Raw genomic sequence first — 17,238 nt, 5'->3', positions numbered from 1 at the left:
CATATAAAATATATAAATTTGGCATCTCCATAACCATATTGACCAACACAACAATGTCATTATATCATATATACCGCATGGAGAACCACACAAAAAAAATATAAAAACACAGAATTGCAATTTTTGCCAACTTCACTTCCCAAAAAATGGTATAGAAAGTGATCAAAAAGACATATGTACCCCAAGATGGTACCAATAAAAACAACAGCCTGTCCCTGTTATGGATGTTAGTATATGACAATGTAAAATATAACTTATTTTTAATTTATACTGCAAAAGTAATACGACATAAAAAACTATATAAATTTGGTATCTCCATAACCATATTGATCCACAAAATAACATTATCATATCATATATACTGCATGAAGAACCCAATAAAAAATTAAAATAAAAACTGACAGAATTGCAATTTTTGCCACACCTGACCTCCTAAAAAATGGTATAAAAAGCTATCAAAAAGTCATTTCAACCCCAAAATGGCACACAAAAACTATAGCTTGTCCTGTACTAAACAAGCCATCAATGCGCAGTCAACAAAAAAATTAAAATGTTAAGGCCCCTAAAAAAAAAATGTAAGCAAATTCTATGTAAGAAATTAAAATTTCCCTACCCTCGTCACTTCCGGCCGCACCGGACATGACATTCTGAGCTGTGGAAGGAAGTGTGCCGGAGGTGTGCCGCGCTGAGCAGGCATGGAACAACGGGGTAGGGACATTTCATAGCAGAGTTGTAGAGAAGCAATGCGCTTGTGCCGAACTTCTCAGCAGGACAACGGCCGACACAGTGCATGCGCCAGGAGCATCAGCAGCGTTACAGGGTAGGGAAAAATTATGGTGCAGTGTGCACGCGCGGTGGACATGAGATCTCTCATACCGAACATGTTCTATTAAATCTCCCTACCGCTCTCTGCGCATGCTCGGGGTCTGATCATCTGCAGCATCCTGACTGTTCTATCAAGTCAGTCTCTCCCTGCTCCCAACACTCTCAGACAAGTGGGGTCTGCGCAGTGTATGGGGGGCTGTCTGCGCACAGTATATTGGGGGGTGTCTGCGTAGTATATGGGGTGCTGTCTGCGCAGTATATTGGGTGTGTCTGCACAGTATATTGGAGGGGTCTGCGCAGCATATGGGAGGCTGTCTGCGCAGTATATGGGGTGCTGTCTGCGCAGTATATTTTGGGGGGGTCTACGCAGTATATTGTGGGTGTCTGCACAGTATATGGAGGTCTGTCTGCGCAGTATATGGGGGTCTGTCTGCGCAGTATATGGGGTGCTGTCTGCGCAGTATATTGGGGGTGTCTGCGCAGTATATGGTGGGTTGTTTGCGCAGTATATTGGGTGCTGTCTGCACAGTATATTTTGGGGGGTCTACGCAGTATATTGGGGTGACTGCGTAGTATATTGATGGTGAGGCTATGCGTTAGATGTTGGGGGGCAGTGCATTAGATGGGTGGCTGTGCGTTAGATGGGGGCAGTGTATTACATTGGGGGCTGTGCGTTACATGTGGGGGGGCAGTGTTTTATATTTGGGGGCTGTGTTTTAGATTGGGAGCTGTGCAGTACGTGTGGCCTGTGTGTTAGATGTGTACAACCCTAGTTTAACAACATTTTTTTTTTTCCTAAATCTCATATGCCATGGCATGCTTTTTGCTACAAAACTGTAGCCATCTAGTCACTCAGAGAAGGATGAGAAACTGACTGCCCCACATCTGCAACCAAATCCGTCGGTCACTGAATTCTGTAATCTCCGTCTCTATATATTTAATACGGTGTGTCTCCCACAATCTTTGTGTCTGTCTGCTGTATATATGTGGACCGTAAGTCTGTATGCACTGTGTCTGTTATGCCATTTACTCTAACCATTTTTTATTTTTTTTTGTGTGTCACAATTCTGACAAGCATGTTCTCCTATGGAACACGAAGTACCTGAAGTGGAATGAAGAAGCCCATGTTTGAGGCCCGCGCCCTGGGTGGAGTACTGAATTCATAATTATTGAAGGGGCATCTGACGCGTGACAAGCTGCTCCTGTTTGCACAGCTACTTCAACATTGTGTACTGTGATCACCGCTAGTTCTGAGGTTGGTAACCGTAAGGCAGTCCAGATGCTGTGAATTAGATCTCCCATAATGCTGGCAAAGAATTATGGGAGGTGTAGTCCAAAACTAGAGTTGAGCGAACACCTGGATGTTCGGGTTCGAGAAGTTCGGCCGAACTTAACGGAAATGTTCGGGTTCGGGATCCGAACCCGACCCGAACTTCGTCCTGAACCCGAACCCCATTGAAGTCAATGGGGACCCAAACTTTTGGGCACTAAAAAGGCTGTAAAACAGCCCAGGAAAGAGCTAGAGGGCTGCAAAAGGCAGCAACATGTAGGTAAATCCCCTGCAAACAAATGTGGATAGGGAAATGAATTAAAATTAAAATTAAAAAAATAAAAATGACCCAATATCAATTGGACAGAGGTCCCATAGCAGAGAATCTGGCTTCACGTCAGCAGAGAATCAGTCTCTTCATGCCATAGCAAAGAATCTGGCTTCATGTCAGCACAGAATCAGTCTCTTCATGCCATAGCAGAGAATCTGGCTTCATGTCAGCACAGAATCAGTCTTCATGTCATAGCAGAGAATCAGGCAAACGTCACCCACCACTGGAACAGGCCACTGTCACACATTTAGGCCCCGGCACCCAGACAGAGGAGAGCGGTCCCGTAACAGAGAATCTGGCCTTATGTCAGCGCAGAATCTGTATTCATGTCATAGCAGAGAATCAGGCATCACGTCACCCACCACTGGAACAGGCCACTGTCACACATTTAGGCCCCGGCACCCAGACAGAGGAGAGAGGTCCTGTAACAGAGAATCTGGCCTTATGTCAGCACAGAATCTGTCTTCATGTCATAGCAGAGAATCAGGCATCACGTCACCCACCACTGGAACAGGCCACTGTCACACATTTAGGCCCAGGCACCCAGGCAGAGGAGAGAGGTCCCGTAACAGAGAATCTGGCCTTATGTCAGCGCAGAATCAGACTTCATGTCATAGCAGAGAATCAGGCTTCACGTCACCCACCACTGGAACAGGCCACTGTCACACAGTTAGGCCCAAGCACCCAGGCAGAGGAGAGAGGTCCCGTAACAGAGAATCTGGCCTTATGTCAGCGCAGAATCAGTCTTCATGTCATAGCAGAGAATCAGGCTTCAAGTCACCCACCACTGGAACAGGCCACTGTCACACATTTAGGCCCAGGCACCCAGACAGAGGAGAGAGGTCCTGTAAAAGAGAATCTGGCCTTATGTCAGCACAGAATCTGTCTTCATGTCATAGCAGAGAATCAGGCATCACATCACCCACCACTGGAACAGGCCACTGTCACACATTTAGGCCCAGGCACCCAGGCAGAGGAGAGAGGTCCCGTAACAGAGAATCTGGCCTTATGTCAGCGCAGAATCAGTCTTCATGTCATAGCAGAGAATCAGGCTTCACGTCACCCACCACTGGAACAGGCCACTGTCACACATTTAGGCCCAAGCACCCAGGCAGAGGAGAGAGGTCCCGTAACAGAGAATCTGGCCTTATGTCAGCGCAGAATCAGTCTTCATGTCATAGCAGAGAATCAGGCTTCAAGTCACCCACCACTGGAACAGGCCACTGTCACACATTTAGGCCCAGGCACCCAGACAGAGGAGAGAGGTCCTGTAACAGAGAATCTGGCCTTATGTCAGCACAGAATCTGTCTTCATGTCATAGCAGAGAATCAGGCATCACGTCACCCACCACTGGAACAGGCCACTGTGACACATTTAGGCCCAGGCACCCAGGCAGAGGAGAGAGGTCCCGTAACAGAGAATCTGGCCTTATGTCAGCGCAGAATCAGTCTTCATGTCATAGCAGTGAATCAGGCTTCACGTCACCCACCACTGGAACAGGCCACTGTCACACATTTAGGCCCCGGCACCCAGACAGAGGAGAGAGGTCCTGTAACAGAGAATCTGGCCTTATGTCAGCACAGAATCTGTCTTCATGTCATAGCAGAGAATCAGGCATCACGTCACCCACCACTGGAACAGGCCACAGTCACACATTTAGGCCCAGGCACCCAGGCAGAGGAGAGAGGTCCCGTAACAGAGAATCTGGCCTTATGTCAGCGCAGAATCAGTCTTCATGTCATAGCAGAGAATCAGGCTTCACGTCACCCACCACTGGAACAGGCCACTGTCACACATTTAGGCCCAGGCACCCAGACAGAGGAGAGAGGTCCCGTAACAGAGAATCTGGCCTTATGTCAGCGCAGAATCAGTCTTCATGTCATAGCAGAGAATCAGGCTTCACGTCACCCACCACTGGAACAGGCCACTGTCACACATTTAGGGCTCGGCACCCAGACAGAGGAGAGAGGTCCTGTAACAGAGAATCTGGCCTTATGTCAGCACAGAATCTGTCTTCATGTCATAGCAGAGAATCAGGCATCACGTCACCCACCACTGGAACAGGCCACGGTCACACATTTAGGCCCCGGCACCCAGACAGAGGAGAGAGGTCCTGTAACAGAGAATCTGGCCTTATGTCAGCACAGAATCTGTCTTCATGTCATAGCAGAGAATCAGGCATCACGCCACCCACCACTGGAACAGGCCACTGTCACACATTTAGGCCCCGGAACCCAGACAGAGGAGAGAGGTCTCGTAACAGAGAATCTGGCCTTATGTCAGCGCAGAATCAGTCTTCATGTCATAGCAGAGAATCAGGCTTCACGTTACCCACCACTGGAACAGGCCACTGTCACATATTTAGGCCCAGGCACCCAGGCAGAGGAGAGAGGTCGCGTAACAGAGAATCTGGCTTCATGTCAGCACAGAATAAGTCTTCATGTCATAGCAGAGAATCAGGCATCACGTCACCCACCACTGGAACAGGCCACTGTCAGACATTTAGGCCCAGGCACCCAGGCAGAGGAGAGAGGTCCCGTAACAGAGAATCTGGCCTTATGTCAGCGCAGAATCAGTCATCATGTCATAGCAGAGAATCAGGCTTCACGTCACCCACCACTGGAACAGGCCACTGTCACACATTTAGGCCCAGGCACCCAGGCAGAGGAGAGAGGTCGCGTAACAGAGAATCTGGCTTCATGTCAGCACAGAATAAGTCTTCATGTCATAGCAGAGAATCAGGCTTCACGTCACCCACCACTGGAACAGGCCACTGTCCCACATTTAGGCCCCGGCACCCAGACAGAGGAGAGGTTCATTCAACTTTGGGTTGCCCCGCAATATAATGGTAAAATGAAATTAAAAATAGTATTGAATGAGGAAGTGCCCTGGAGTAAAATAATATATTGTTAAGGGGAGGTAGTTAATATCTAATCTGCACAAGGGATAAACAGGTCCTGTGGGATCCATGCCTGGTTCATTTTTATGAACGTCAGCTTGTCCACATTGGCTGTAGACAGGCGGCTGCATTTGTCTGTAATGACGCCCCCTGCCGTGCTGAATACACGTTCAGACAAAACACTGGCCGCCTGGCAGGCCAGCACCTCCAAGGCATAAAAGGCTAGCTCTGGCCACGTGGACAATTTGGAGACCCAGAAGTTGAATGGGGCCGAACCATCAGTCAGTACGTGGAGGGGTGTGCACAGGTACTGTTCCACCATGTTAGTAAAATGTTGCCTCCTGCTAACACGTTCCGTATCAGGTGGTGGTGCACTTAGCTGTGGCGTGTTGACAAAACTTTTCCACATCTCTGCCATGCTAACCCTGCCCTCAGAGGAGCTGGCCGTGACACAGCTGCGTTGGCGACCTCTTGCTCCTCCTCTGCCTTCGCCTTGGGCTTCCACTGGTTCCCCTGTGACATTTGGGAATGCTCTTAGTAGCGCGTCTACCAACGTGCGCTTGTACTCGCGCATCTTCCTATCACGCTTCAGTGTAGGAAGTAAGGTGGGCACATTGTCTTTGTACCGGGGATCCAGCAGGGTGGCAACCCAGTAGTCCGCACACGTTAAAATGTGGGCAACTCTGCTGTCATTGCGCAGGCACTGCAGCATGTAGTCGCTCATGTGTGCCAGGCTGCCCAGAGGTAAGGACAAGCTGTCCTCTGTGGGAGGCGTATCGTCATCGTCCTGTGTTTCCCCCCAGCCACGCACCAGTGATGGGCCCGAGCTGCTTTGGGTGCCACCCCGCTGTGAACATGCTTCATCCTCATCCTCCTCCACCTCCTCCTCATCCTCGTCCTCCTCGTCCTCCAGTAGTGGGCCCTGTCTGGCCACATTTGTACCTGGCCTCTGGTGTTGCAAAAAACCTCCCTCTGAGTCACTTCGAAGAGACTGGCCTGAAAGTGCTAAAAATGACCCCTCTTCCTCCTCTTCCTCCTGGGCCACCTCCTCTTCCATCATCGCCCTAAGTGTTTTCTCAAGGAGACATAAAAGTGGTATTGTAACGCTGATAACGGCGTCATCGCCACTGGCCATGTTGGTGGAGTACTCGAAACAGCGCAACAGGGCACACAGGTCTCGCATGGAGGCCCAGTCATTGGTGGTGAAGTGTGTCTGATCCACAGTGCGACTGACCCGTGCGTGCTGCAGCTGAAACTCCACTATGGCCTGCTGCTGCTCGCACAGTCTGTCCAGCATATGCAAGGTGGAGTTCCACCTGGTGGGTACGTCGCATATGAGGCGGTGAGCAGGAAGGCCGAAATTATGCTGTAGCGCAGACAGGCGAGCAGCGGCAGGGTGTGAACGCCGGAAGCGCGAACAGACGGCCCGCACTTTATGCAGCAGCTCTGACATGTCGGGGTAGTTGCGAATGAACTTCTGCACCACCAAATTCAGCACATGCGCCAGGCAAGGGATGTGCGTCAAACCGGCTAGTCCCAGATGTGCAACGAGATTTCGCCCATTATCGCACACCACCAGGCCGGGCTTGAGGCTCACCAGCAGCAACCACTCGTCGGTCTGTTGTTCTATACCCCGCCACAACTCCTGTGCGGTGTGGGGCCTGTCCCCCAAACATATGAGTTTCAGAATGGCCTGCTGACGTTTACCCCGTGCTGAAGTTGGTGGTGAAGGTGTGTGGCTGACTGGATGAGCAGGTGGAAGAAGAGGAGGAGGAAGCTGAGTAGGAGGAGGAGGAGACAGGAGGCAAAGAATGTTGCCCTGCGATCCTTGGCGGCGGAAGGACGTGCGCCAAACAGCTCTCCGCCTGGGGCCCAGCCGCCACTACATTTACCCAGTGTGCAGTTAGGGAGATATAGCGTCCCTGGCCATGCTTACTGGTCCACGTATCTGTGGTTAGGTGGACCTTGCCACAGATGGCGTTGTGCAGTGCACACTTGATTTTATCAGACACTTGTTTGTGCAGGGAAGGCACGGCTCTCTTGGAGAAGTAGTGGCGGCTGGGAACAACATACTGTGGGACAGCAAGTGACATGAGCTGTTTGAAGCTGTGTGTGTCCACCAGCCTAAATGACAGCATTTCATAGGCCAGTAGTTTAGAAATGCTGGCATTCAGGGCCAGGGATCGACGGTGGCTAGGTGGGAATTTACGCTTTCTCTCAATGTTTGTGAGATGGAGAGCTGAACGCTGCCGTGTGACATGGTTGAGATGCTTGGTGACGCAGGTGGTGGTGTTGGTGGTACATCCCATGTTTGCTGGGCGGCAGGTGCCAACGTTCCTCCAGAGGCAGAGAAAGAGGCCGAGGCGGTGGCAGCAGCAGCAGAAGAGGCCGAGGCGGCGGCAGCAGCAGAAGAGGCCGAGGCGGCAGCAGCAGCAGAAGAGGCCGAGGCGGCAGCAGCAGAAGAGGCAGCAGGGGGAGCCTGAGTGACTTCCTTGTTTTTAAGGTGTTTACTCCACTGCAGTTCATGCTTTGCATGCAGGTGCCTGGTCATGCAGGTAGTGCTAAGGTTCAGAACGTTAATGCCTCGCTTCAGGCTCTGATGGCACAGCGTGCAAACCACTCGGGTCTTGTCGTCAGCACATTGTTTGAAGAAGTGCCATGCCAGGGAACTCCTTGAAGCTGCCTTTGGGGTGCTCTGTCCCAGATGGCTGCGGTCAGTAGCAGGCGGAGTCTCTTGGCGGCGGGTGTTCTGATTTTGCCCACTACTCCTTCTTTTGCTACGCTGTTGGCTCGGTCTCACCACTGCCTCTTCCTCCGAACTCTGAAAGTCAGCGGCACGACCTTCATTCCATGTGGGGTCTAGGACCTCATCGTCCCCTGCATCGTCTTCCACCCAGTCTTGATCCCTGACCTCCTGTTCAGTCTGCACACTGCAGAAAGACGCAGCAGTTGGCACCTGTGTTTCGTCATCATCAGAGACGTGCTGAGGTGGTATTCCCATGTCCTCATCATCAGGAAACATAAGTGGTTGTGCGTTAGTGCATTCTATCTCTTCCACCCCTGGTGAAGAGCTAGGTGGATGCCCTTGGGAAACCCTGGCAGCAGAGTCTTCAAACAGCATAAGAGACTGCTGCATAACTTGAGGCTCAGACAGTTTCCCTGATATGCATGGGGGTGATGTGACAGACTGATGGGCTTGGTTTTCATGCGCCATCTGTGCGCTTTCTGCAGAAGACTGGGTGGGAGATAATGTGAACGTGCTGGATGCACTGTCGGCCACCCAATTGACTAATGCCTATACCTGCTCAGGCCTTACCATCCTTAGAACGGCATTGGGCCCCACCAAATATCCCTGTAAATTCTGGCGGCTACTGGGACCTGAGGTAGTTGGTACACAAGGACGTGTGGCTGTGGCAGAACGGCCACGTCCTCTCCCAGCACCAGAGGGTACACTAACACCACCACGACCATGTCCACGTCCGCGTCCCTTATTAGATGTTTTCCTCATTGTTCCCGTTCACCACAATTTTGAGAATGGCAAATTTGGGAATAGTTTTTCAACCCAGAAAAAAAAAAAGTGCTTTTACGGTCACTACAAATAACTTGACCAGCTAAAACAGTACAGATTTGCTTGAATAGAAATGTGAGACCTGTTTTTTTTTTGCACTGTGTGACAGGTTAAGATTTAATCACAGAATCAGACTTCTATCTGCACGGTAGCGTGTGTCTTAGGTTTTTCTGAATGACACTATCAGTACCTTCAATGTAAGATATCCTTTTTGGGATAGATTTCAAGTAGGCCTCAATTACCAGAAACTAGTTATTTTGAGAATGGCAAATTTGGGAATAGTTTTTCAACCCAGAAAAAAAAATGTGCTTTTACGGTCACTACAAATAACTTGACCAGCTAAAACAGTACAGATTTGCTTGAATAGAAATGTGAGACCTGTTTTTTTTTGCACTGTGTGACAGGTTAAGGTTTAATCTCAGAATCAGACTTCTATCTGCACGGTAGCGTGTGTCTTAGGTTTTTCTGAATGACACTATCAATACCTTCAATGTAAGATATCCTTTTTGGGATAGATTTCAAGTATGCCTCAAATACCAGAAACTAGTTATTTTGAGAATGGCAAATTTGGGAATAGTTTTTCAACCCAGAAAAAAAAAGGGCTTTTACGGTCGCTACAAATAACTTGACCAGCTAAAACAGTACAGATTTGCTTGAATAGAAATGTGAGAACTGTTTTTTTTTGCACTGTGTGACAGGTTAAGGTTTAATCTCAGAATCAGACTTCTATCTGCACGGTAGCGTGTGTCTTAGGTTTTTCTGAATGACACTATCAGTACCTTCAATGTAAGATATCCTTTTTGGGATAGATTTCAAGTAGGCCTCAAATACCAGAAACTAGTTATTTTGAGAATGGCAAATTTGGGAATAGTTTTTCAACCCAGAAAAAAAAAAGGGCTTTTACGGTCGCTACAAATAACTTGACCAGCTAAAACAGTACAGATTTGCTTGAATAGAAATGTGAGACCTGTTTTTTTTTGCACTGTGTGACAGGTTAAGGTTTAATCTCAGAATCAGACTTCTATCTGCACGGTAGCGTGTGTCTTAGGTTTTTCTGAATGACACTATCAGTACCTTCAATGTAAGATATCCTTTTTGGGATAGATTTCAAGTAGGCCTCAAATACCAGAAACTAGTTATTTTGAGAATGGCAAATTTGGGAATAGTTTTTCAACCCAGAAAAAAAAATGTGCTTTTACGGTCGCTACAAATAACTTGACCAGCTAAAACATTACAGATTTGCTTGAATTGAAATGTGAGACCTGTTTTTTTTTGCACTGTGTGACAGGTTAAGGTTTAATCTCAGAATCAGACTTCTATCTGCACGGTAGCGTGTGTCTTAGGTTTTTCTGAATGACACTATCAGTACCTTCAATGTAAGATATCCTTTTTGGGATAGATTTCAAGTAGGCCTCAATTACCAGAAACTAGTTATTTTGAGAATGGCAAATTTGGGAATAGTTTTTCAACCCAGAAAAAAAAATGTGCTTTTACGGTCACTACAAATAACTTGACCAGCTAAAACAGTACAGATTTGCTTGAATAGAAATGTGAGACCTGTTTTTTTTTGCACTGTGTGACAGGTTAAGGTTTAATCTCAGAATCAGACTTCTATCTGCACGGTAGCGTGTGTCTTAGGTTTTTCTGAATGACACTATCAATACCTTCAATGTAAGATATCCTTTTTGGGATAGATTTCAAGTATGCCTCAAATACCAGAAACTAGTTATTTTGAGAATGGCAAATTTGGGAATAGTTTTTCAACCCAGAAAAAAAAAGGGCTTTTACGGTCGCTACAAATAACTTGACCAGCTAAAACAGTACAGATTTGCTTGAATAGAAATGTGAGAACTGTTTTTTTTTGCACTGTGTGACAGGTTAAGGTTTAATCTCAGAATCAGACTTCTATCTGCACGGTAGCGTGTGTCTTAGGTTTTTCTGAATGACACTATCAGTACCTTCAATGTAAGATATCCTTTTTGGGATAGATTTCAAGTAGGCCTCAAATACCAGAAACTAGTTATTTTGAGAATGGCAAATTTGGGAATAGTTTTTCAACCCAGAAAAAAAAAAGGGCTTTTACGGTCGCTACAAATAACTTGACCAGCTAAAACAGTACAGATTTGCTTGAATAGAAATGTGAGACCTGTTTTTTTTTGCACTGTGTGACAGGTTAAGGTTTAATCTCAGAATCAGACTTCTATCTGCACGGTAGCGTGTGTCTTAGGTTTTTCTGAATGACACTATCAGTACCTTCAATGTAAGATATCCTTTTTGGGATAGATTTCAAGTAGGCCTCAAATACCAGAAACTAGTTATTTTGAGAATGGCAAATTTGGGAATAGTTTTTCAACCCAGAAAAAAAAATGTGCTTTTACGGTCGCTACAAATAACTTGACCAGCTAAAACATTACAGATTTGCTTGAATTGAAATGTGAGACCTGTTTTTTTTTGCACTGTGTGACAGGTTAAGGTTTAATCTCAGAATCAGACTTCTATCTGCACGGTAGCGTGTGTCTTAGGTTTTTCTGAATGACACTATCAGTACCTTCAATGTAAGATATCCTTTTTGGGATAGATTTCAAGTAGGCCTTATATACGAGAAACTAGTTATTTTGAGAATGGCAAATTTGGGAATAGTTTTTCGACCCAGAACAAAAAGTGTGCTTTTACGGTCACTACAAATAACTTGACCAGCTAAAACAGTACAGATTTGGTTGAATAGAAATGTCAGGTCTATTTTTTAGGCGCTGGGTGACAGGCTCAACTTGCCCCTGATGTAGTATATGGCCAAAAAATAACCACACTGTTGATGGTTAAATGCACTTGGGTGACACAGGCTCAGCCTGCACCAGATGTAGTATATGGCCAAAAAATAATCAGACTGTTGATGGTTAAATGCAGTTCGGTTACACAGGCTCAGCCTGCAGCTGATGTAGTATATGGCCAAAAAATAACCAGACTGTTGATGGTTAAATGCACTTCGGTGACACAGGCTCAGCCTGCAGCTGATGTAGGATATAGCACAAAATAACCACACTATTGATGGTTAAATACACTTGGTGATAGCTTGTGCTGGCGCACCACAAGTCACAAAATGGCCGCCGATCACCCCAGAAAAAAAGTGATCTAAAAACGCTCTGGGCAGCCTCAAAAAAGTGAGCAAGTCAATACTAGCACTTCAATGATCCACAGCTGCAGATCAATCACAGAATGAAGTCTTTTGGAGGAGTTAATCACTGCCTAATCTCGCCCTAACGTCGCAGCTGCAACCTCTCCCTATGCTTCAATCAGCAGAGTGACGTGCAGCGCAACGTGACCCAAGCTTATATAGAGGCTGAGTCACATGCTGCACTGGCCAATCACAGCCATGCCAATAGTAGGCAAGGCTGTGATGGCCTCTTGGGGCAAGTAGTATGACACTTGTTGATTAGCTGCTTTGCAGCCTTTCAAAAAGCGCCAAGAAAGCGCCGAACACCGAACCCGAACACAGACTTTTACGAAAATGTCGTTCGGGTTCGCTCATCCCTATCTAAAACATCTGGAATACCAAATGCGTATGAATGAATATTATGGTGTGTGCGAATGGTCAGTAACAAGGGTTTAAGCCTTGACGTGGCGTTACTGCTCACATATGTATCCAAGTGCCAATTCAACCAATGTGAGTAACTGTAATACTTATGAGGTAACCATAAATACTGTGACGATGGAGAATTAAACGACCGTATCTTCTACACACTGTGACCGTATCTCCTAAATACTGCTTTCACCGTGACCGTATCTCCTAAACACTGCTTACAATGCAACCGTATCTCCTAAACACTGCTTACAACGTGACATATCTCCTAAACACTGCTTACACTGTGACCGTATCTCCTAAACACTGCTTGTACTGTGACCGTATCTCCTAAACACTGCTTATACTGTGACCGTATCTCCTAAACACTGCTTATACTGTGACTAGGGTTGAGCGAACCCGAACTGTAAAGTTAAGGTTCGTATCGAACTCTAGGATTTTTGGACCCCGAACCCGAACATTTCAGTAAAAGTTTGGGTTCGGGTTCGGTGTTCGGCGATTTCTTTGCGCTTTTTGAAAGGCTGCCAAGCAACAAGCGTTTAACTGTTTGACCTTAGAAGCCATCACAGCCATACTTACTAATGGCATGGCTGTGATTGGCCAGTGCAGCATGTGACCCAGCTTCTATATAAGCTGGAGTCACGTAGCGCTGCACGTCACTCTGCTGTGCTTAGTGTAGGTAGAGGATGCTGCTGTGATGGAGAGAATAGGACAAAACTTTAGGATTTTTGGACCCCGGACCCAAACCCGAACATTTCTGTAAAAGTTCGGGTTCGGTGTTTGGCGATTTCTTGGCACTTTTTGAAAAGCACTGTGATTGGCCAGTGCAGCATGTGACCCAGCCTCTATATAAGCTGGAGACAGGTAGCGCTGCACGTCACTCTGCTGTTACTAGTGTAGGGAGAGGATGCTGCTGGTGATTTCAGGGAGAGAATAGGACTGAATCTGTGATCAGAACTCCAATATAACTCAGCGATCTACATAGATTTAGTTGTGTGGGTGCAGGGCACAATCTTTTTACCCTGCCCTAAGCCCAATGACAGAGAAAAATAACTTTTATCCGTCTGTTAGTTAGGTGAGCGGTGGCGGCCATTTTATGCAAGCTCAGTGCATCAGCACTGCATCTATGCTTTTGTGACATTCAAATCCAAGCTTGAAATACTGCAATAATAATCTGGTTTTAAAAAAAAAAAACACCCTTTTTTGGCAATATCCAACATCTGGTGCCTTTGCAGGATTAGTCAGTGTGCAATTTAAGCTAGAAATACAGCTATAATTTTCTGGCAATTTTTGGGCAAAATACACAATTTTGCAGCCCTTGCTGCATCAGCACGTGTGAAATTCAAGCGTTATATACAGATTTCAGATTCTGTCAGTAAAAAACACCTTTTATTTTGCAAAATACTTAATATTGCAGCCCTTGCTGCATCTGTGATTGTTGAAAACAAGTTTTAAAAACTTCAGTAATTTACTGGCTTTGAAAAAAACACCCATTTTTGGCAATATCCAACATCTGGTGCCTTTGTAGGATTAGTCAGTGTGAAATGTAAGCTAGAAAGCCCATGCTGCATCTGTGATTGTTAAAAACTTCAATCATTTCTGGCTTTGAAAAAACATTTTTTTGGGGGAATATCCAACATCTGGTGCCTTTGCAGGATTAGTCAGTGTGCAATTTAAGCTAGAAATTTAGCCATAATTCTCTGGGTTTTTAACCCTTTCAAGACCAAGCTAGTTTTTACCTTCAGGACCAGGCCATTTTTATCAAATCTGACATGTGTCACTTTATGTGGTAATAACTTTAAAACACTTTATACTTATCCAGGCCATTCTGAGATTGTTTTCTCGTCACATACTGTACTTCATGACACTGGTAAAATTGAGTCAAAAAATGTCATTTTTATTTATAAAAAAATACCAAATTTAGCAAAAATTTTGAAAAATTTGCTAATTTCCAAATTTCTATTTCTCTACTTTTATAATAAACAGTAAAATCTCCAAAAATAGTTATTAATTTACATTTTCCATATGTCTACTTTAGAAGCAAATCTTGAAATCTTTCAGAAAATTTCCAAAACCCACTTTTTAAGGACCAGTTCAGGTCTGAAGTCGCTTTGTGAGTCTTACATAATAGAAACCACTAGGGATGAGCGAACCCGAACTGTATAGTTCGTGTTCGTACCGAATTTTGGGGTGTTCGTGACACGGACCCGAACCTGAACATTTACGTAAAAGTTCGGGTTCGGTGTTCGGCGCTTTCTTGGCGCTTTTTAAAAGGCTGCAAAGCAGCCAATCAGCAAGCGTCATACTACTTGCCCCAAGAGGCCATCACAGCCATGCCTACTATTGGCATGGCTGTGATTGGCCAGTGCAGCATGTGACCCAGCCTCTATTTAAGCTGGAGTCACGTAGCGCCGCACGTCACTCTGCTCTGATCAGTGTAGGGAGAGGATGCAGCTGCTGTTAGGGCGAGATTAGGCAGGGATTTACTCAGCAAAAACACTTAATGAAGTGATCGATCTACAGCTGTGAATCATTCAACTTCTGCTAGTTAATTGCTCACTGTTTTTAGGCTGCCCAGAGTGTTTTTCTGTCACTTTTTTCTGGGGTGATCGGCGGCCATTTTGTGTCTTGTGGTGCGCCAGCACAAGCTGCCACCAAGTCCATTTAACAATCAATAGTGTGTTTGTGTTTTTTTGCTATATCCTACATCAGGGGCTTGGCTGTGCTTGCTATTTAATTGAGGGGTGAAATACAATTGCCAAAATAGCAATACCCTAAATCTGGTGTTTCAGCTGTGGCTAGCCAATTGTAATACTGTCTGCTGTCTGGCAAAGGATATATTTTTTTCTGGGGTGAAATTCAATTGCCAAAATAGCAATACCCTAAATCAGTGGTTTCTGCTGTTGCAGGCCAAGTGTAAATCTGTCCGTAAAAGGGTATATTACACTCAGCGTGCATCTCCAATTGTATTTTTGTTCCGTAAAAGGGTATATTACACAAACTGTTAAATTACAATTGCTGAAACCATAAGCCTTTAAATTTGTACACACCATTGTGCATCTCACATAGTGTATTTCTGTCCGTAAAGGGGATATTACATTGAAGGTGCAAATTCAAGTGCTGATAAGGTCATCCTCAATAACTTCACACGCTAACGTGCTTCTCCAAGTCTAATTCTGTCCGTAAAAGGATACCTGTCATCCAGGGCCTAAATACTAGGCCTACAATTTATATTCAGCTAAATCTGTGGTTATTGCTGTGGCTGGTCAAGTTATTTAGTGTCCGTCAAAGCATAGTTTTTGTTCTAGGTTGAAATTCAATTCCCAAAATAGCAATTCCCTAAATCAGTGGTCTCTGCTGTAGCAGGCCAAGTTTAAATCTGTCCGTAAAAGGGTATATTACATTGAAGGTGCAAATTCAAGTGCTGATAGGGTCATCCTCAATAACTGCACACGCTACCGTGCATCTCCAAGTCTAATACTGTCCGTAAAAGGATATCTTTTATCCAGGGCCTAAATACTAGGCATACAATTTATATTCCCCTAAATTTGTGGTTACTGCTGTGCCTGTATTAGTGTAATACGTACCGTTAAATAGATACCCAGATAGTGTTAGGTGCCTGTAAAAAAAGGCCTGAATTTGAATTCAATACATTGGGCCAAATATTTTTTTTCTTATTGTGGTGAACGGTAACAATGAGGAAAACATCTAGTAAGGGACGCGGACATGGTCGTGGTGGTGTTAGTGGACCCTCTGGTGCTGGGAGAGGACGTGGCCGTTCTGCCACAGCCACACGTTCTAGTGAACCAACTACCTCAGGTCCCAGTAGCCGCCAGAATTTACAGCGATATTTGGTGGGGCCCAATGCCGTTCTAAGGATGGTAAGGCCTGAGCAGGTACAAGCATTAGTCAATTGGGTGGCCGACAGTGGATCCAGCACGTTCACATTATCTCCCACCCAGTCTTCAGCAGAAAGCGCACAGATGGCGCCTGAAAACCAAGCCCATCAGTCTGTCACATCACCCCCATGCATATCAGGGAAACTGTCTGAGCCTCAAGTTATGCAGCAGTCTCTTATGCTGTTTGATGACTCTGCTGGCAGGGTTTCCCAAGGGTTCAGAGGAAGAGGCAGTGGTGAGACCGAGCCAACAGCGTAGCAAAAGAGGGAGCAGTGGGCAAAAGCAGAACACCCGCCGCCAAGAGAGTTCGCCCGCTACTGGTTACCGCACCCCAAAAGCAGCTTCAAGGAGTTCCCTGGCGTGGCACTTCTTCAAACAATGTGCTGACGACAAGACCCGAGTGGTTTGCACGCTGTGCCATCAAAGCCTGAAGCGAGACATTAATATTCTGAACCTTAGCACAACCTGCATGACCAGGCATCTGCATGCAAAGCATCAACTGCAGTGGAGTAAACACCTTAAAAACAAGGAACTCACTCAGGCTCCCCCTGCTACCTCTTCTGCTGCTGCCTCGGCCTCTTCCTCCGCCTCAGGAGGAACGTTGGCACCTGCCGCCCAGCAAACAGAGGATGAACCACCAACACCACCACCTCCATCACCAAGCATCTCCACCATGTCACACGGCAGCATTCAGCTCTCCATCTCACAAACATTTGAGAGAAAGCGTAAATTCTCACCTTGCCACCCTCGATCCCTGGCCCTGAATGCCAGCATTTCTAAACTACTGGCCTATGAAATGCTGTCATTCAGGCTGGTGGACACAGACAGCTTCAAACAGCTCATGTCGCTTGCTGTCCCACAGTATGTT

Source organism: Bufo bufo, chromosome 3, assembly GCF_905171765.1.
Source record: "Bufo bufo chromosome 3, aBufBuf1.1, whole genome shotgun sequence".
NCBI lineage: Eukaryota > Metazoa > Chordata > Amphibia > Anura > Bufonidae > Bufo > Bufo bufo.
This window is presented reverse-complemented; position numbering follows the sequence as displayed.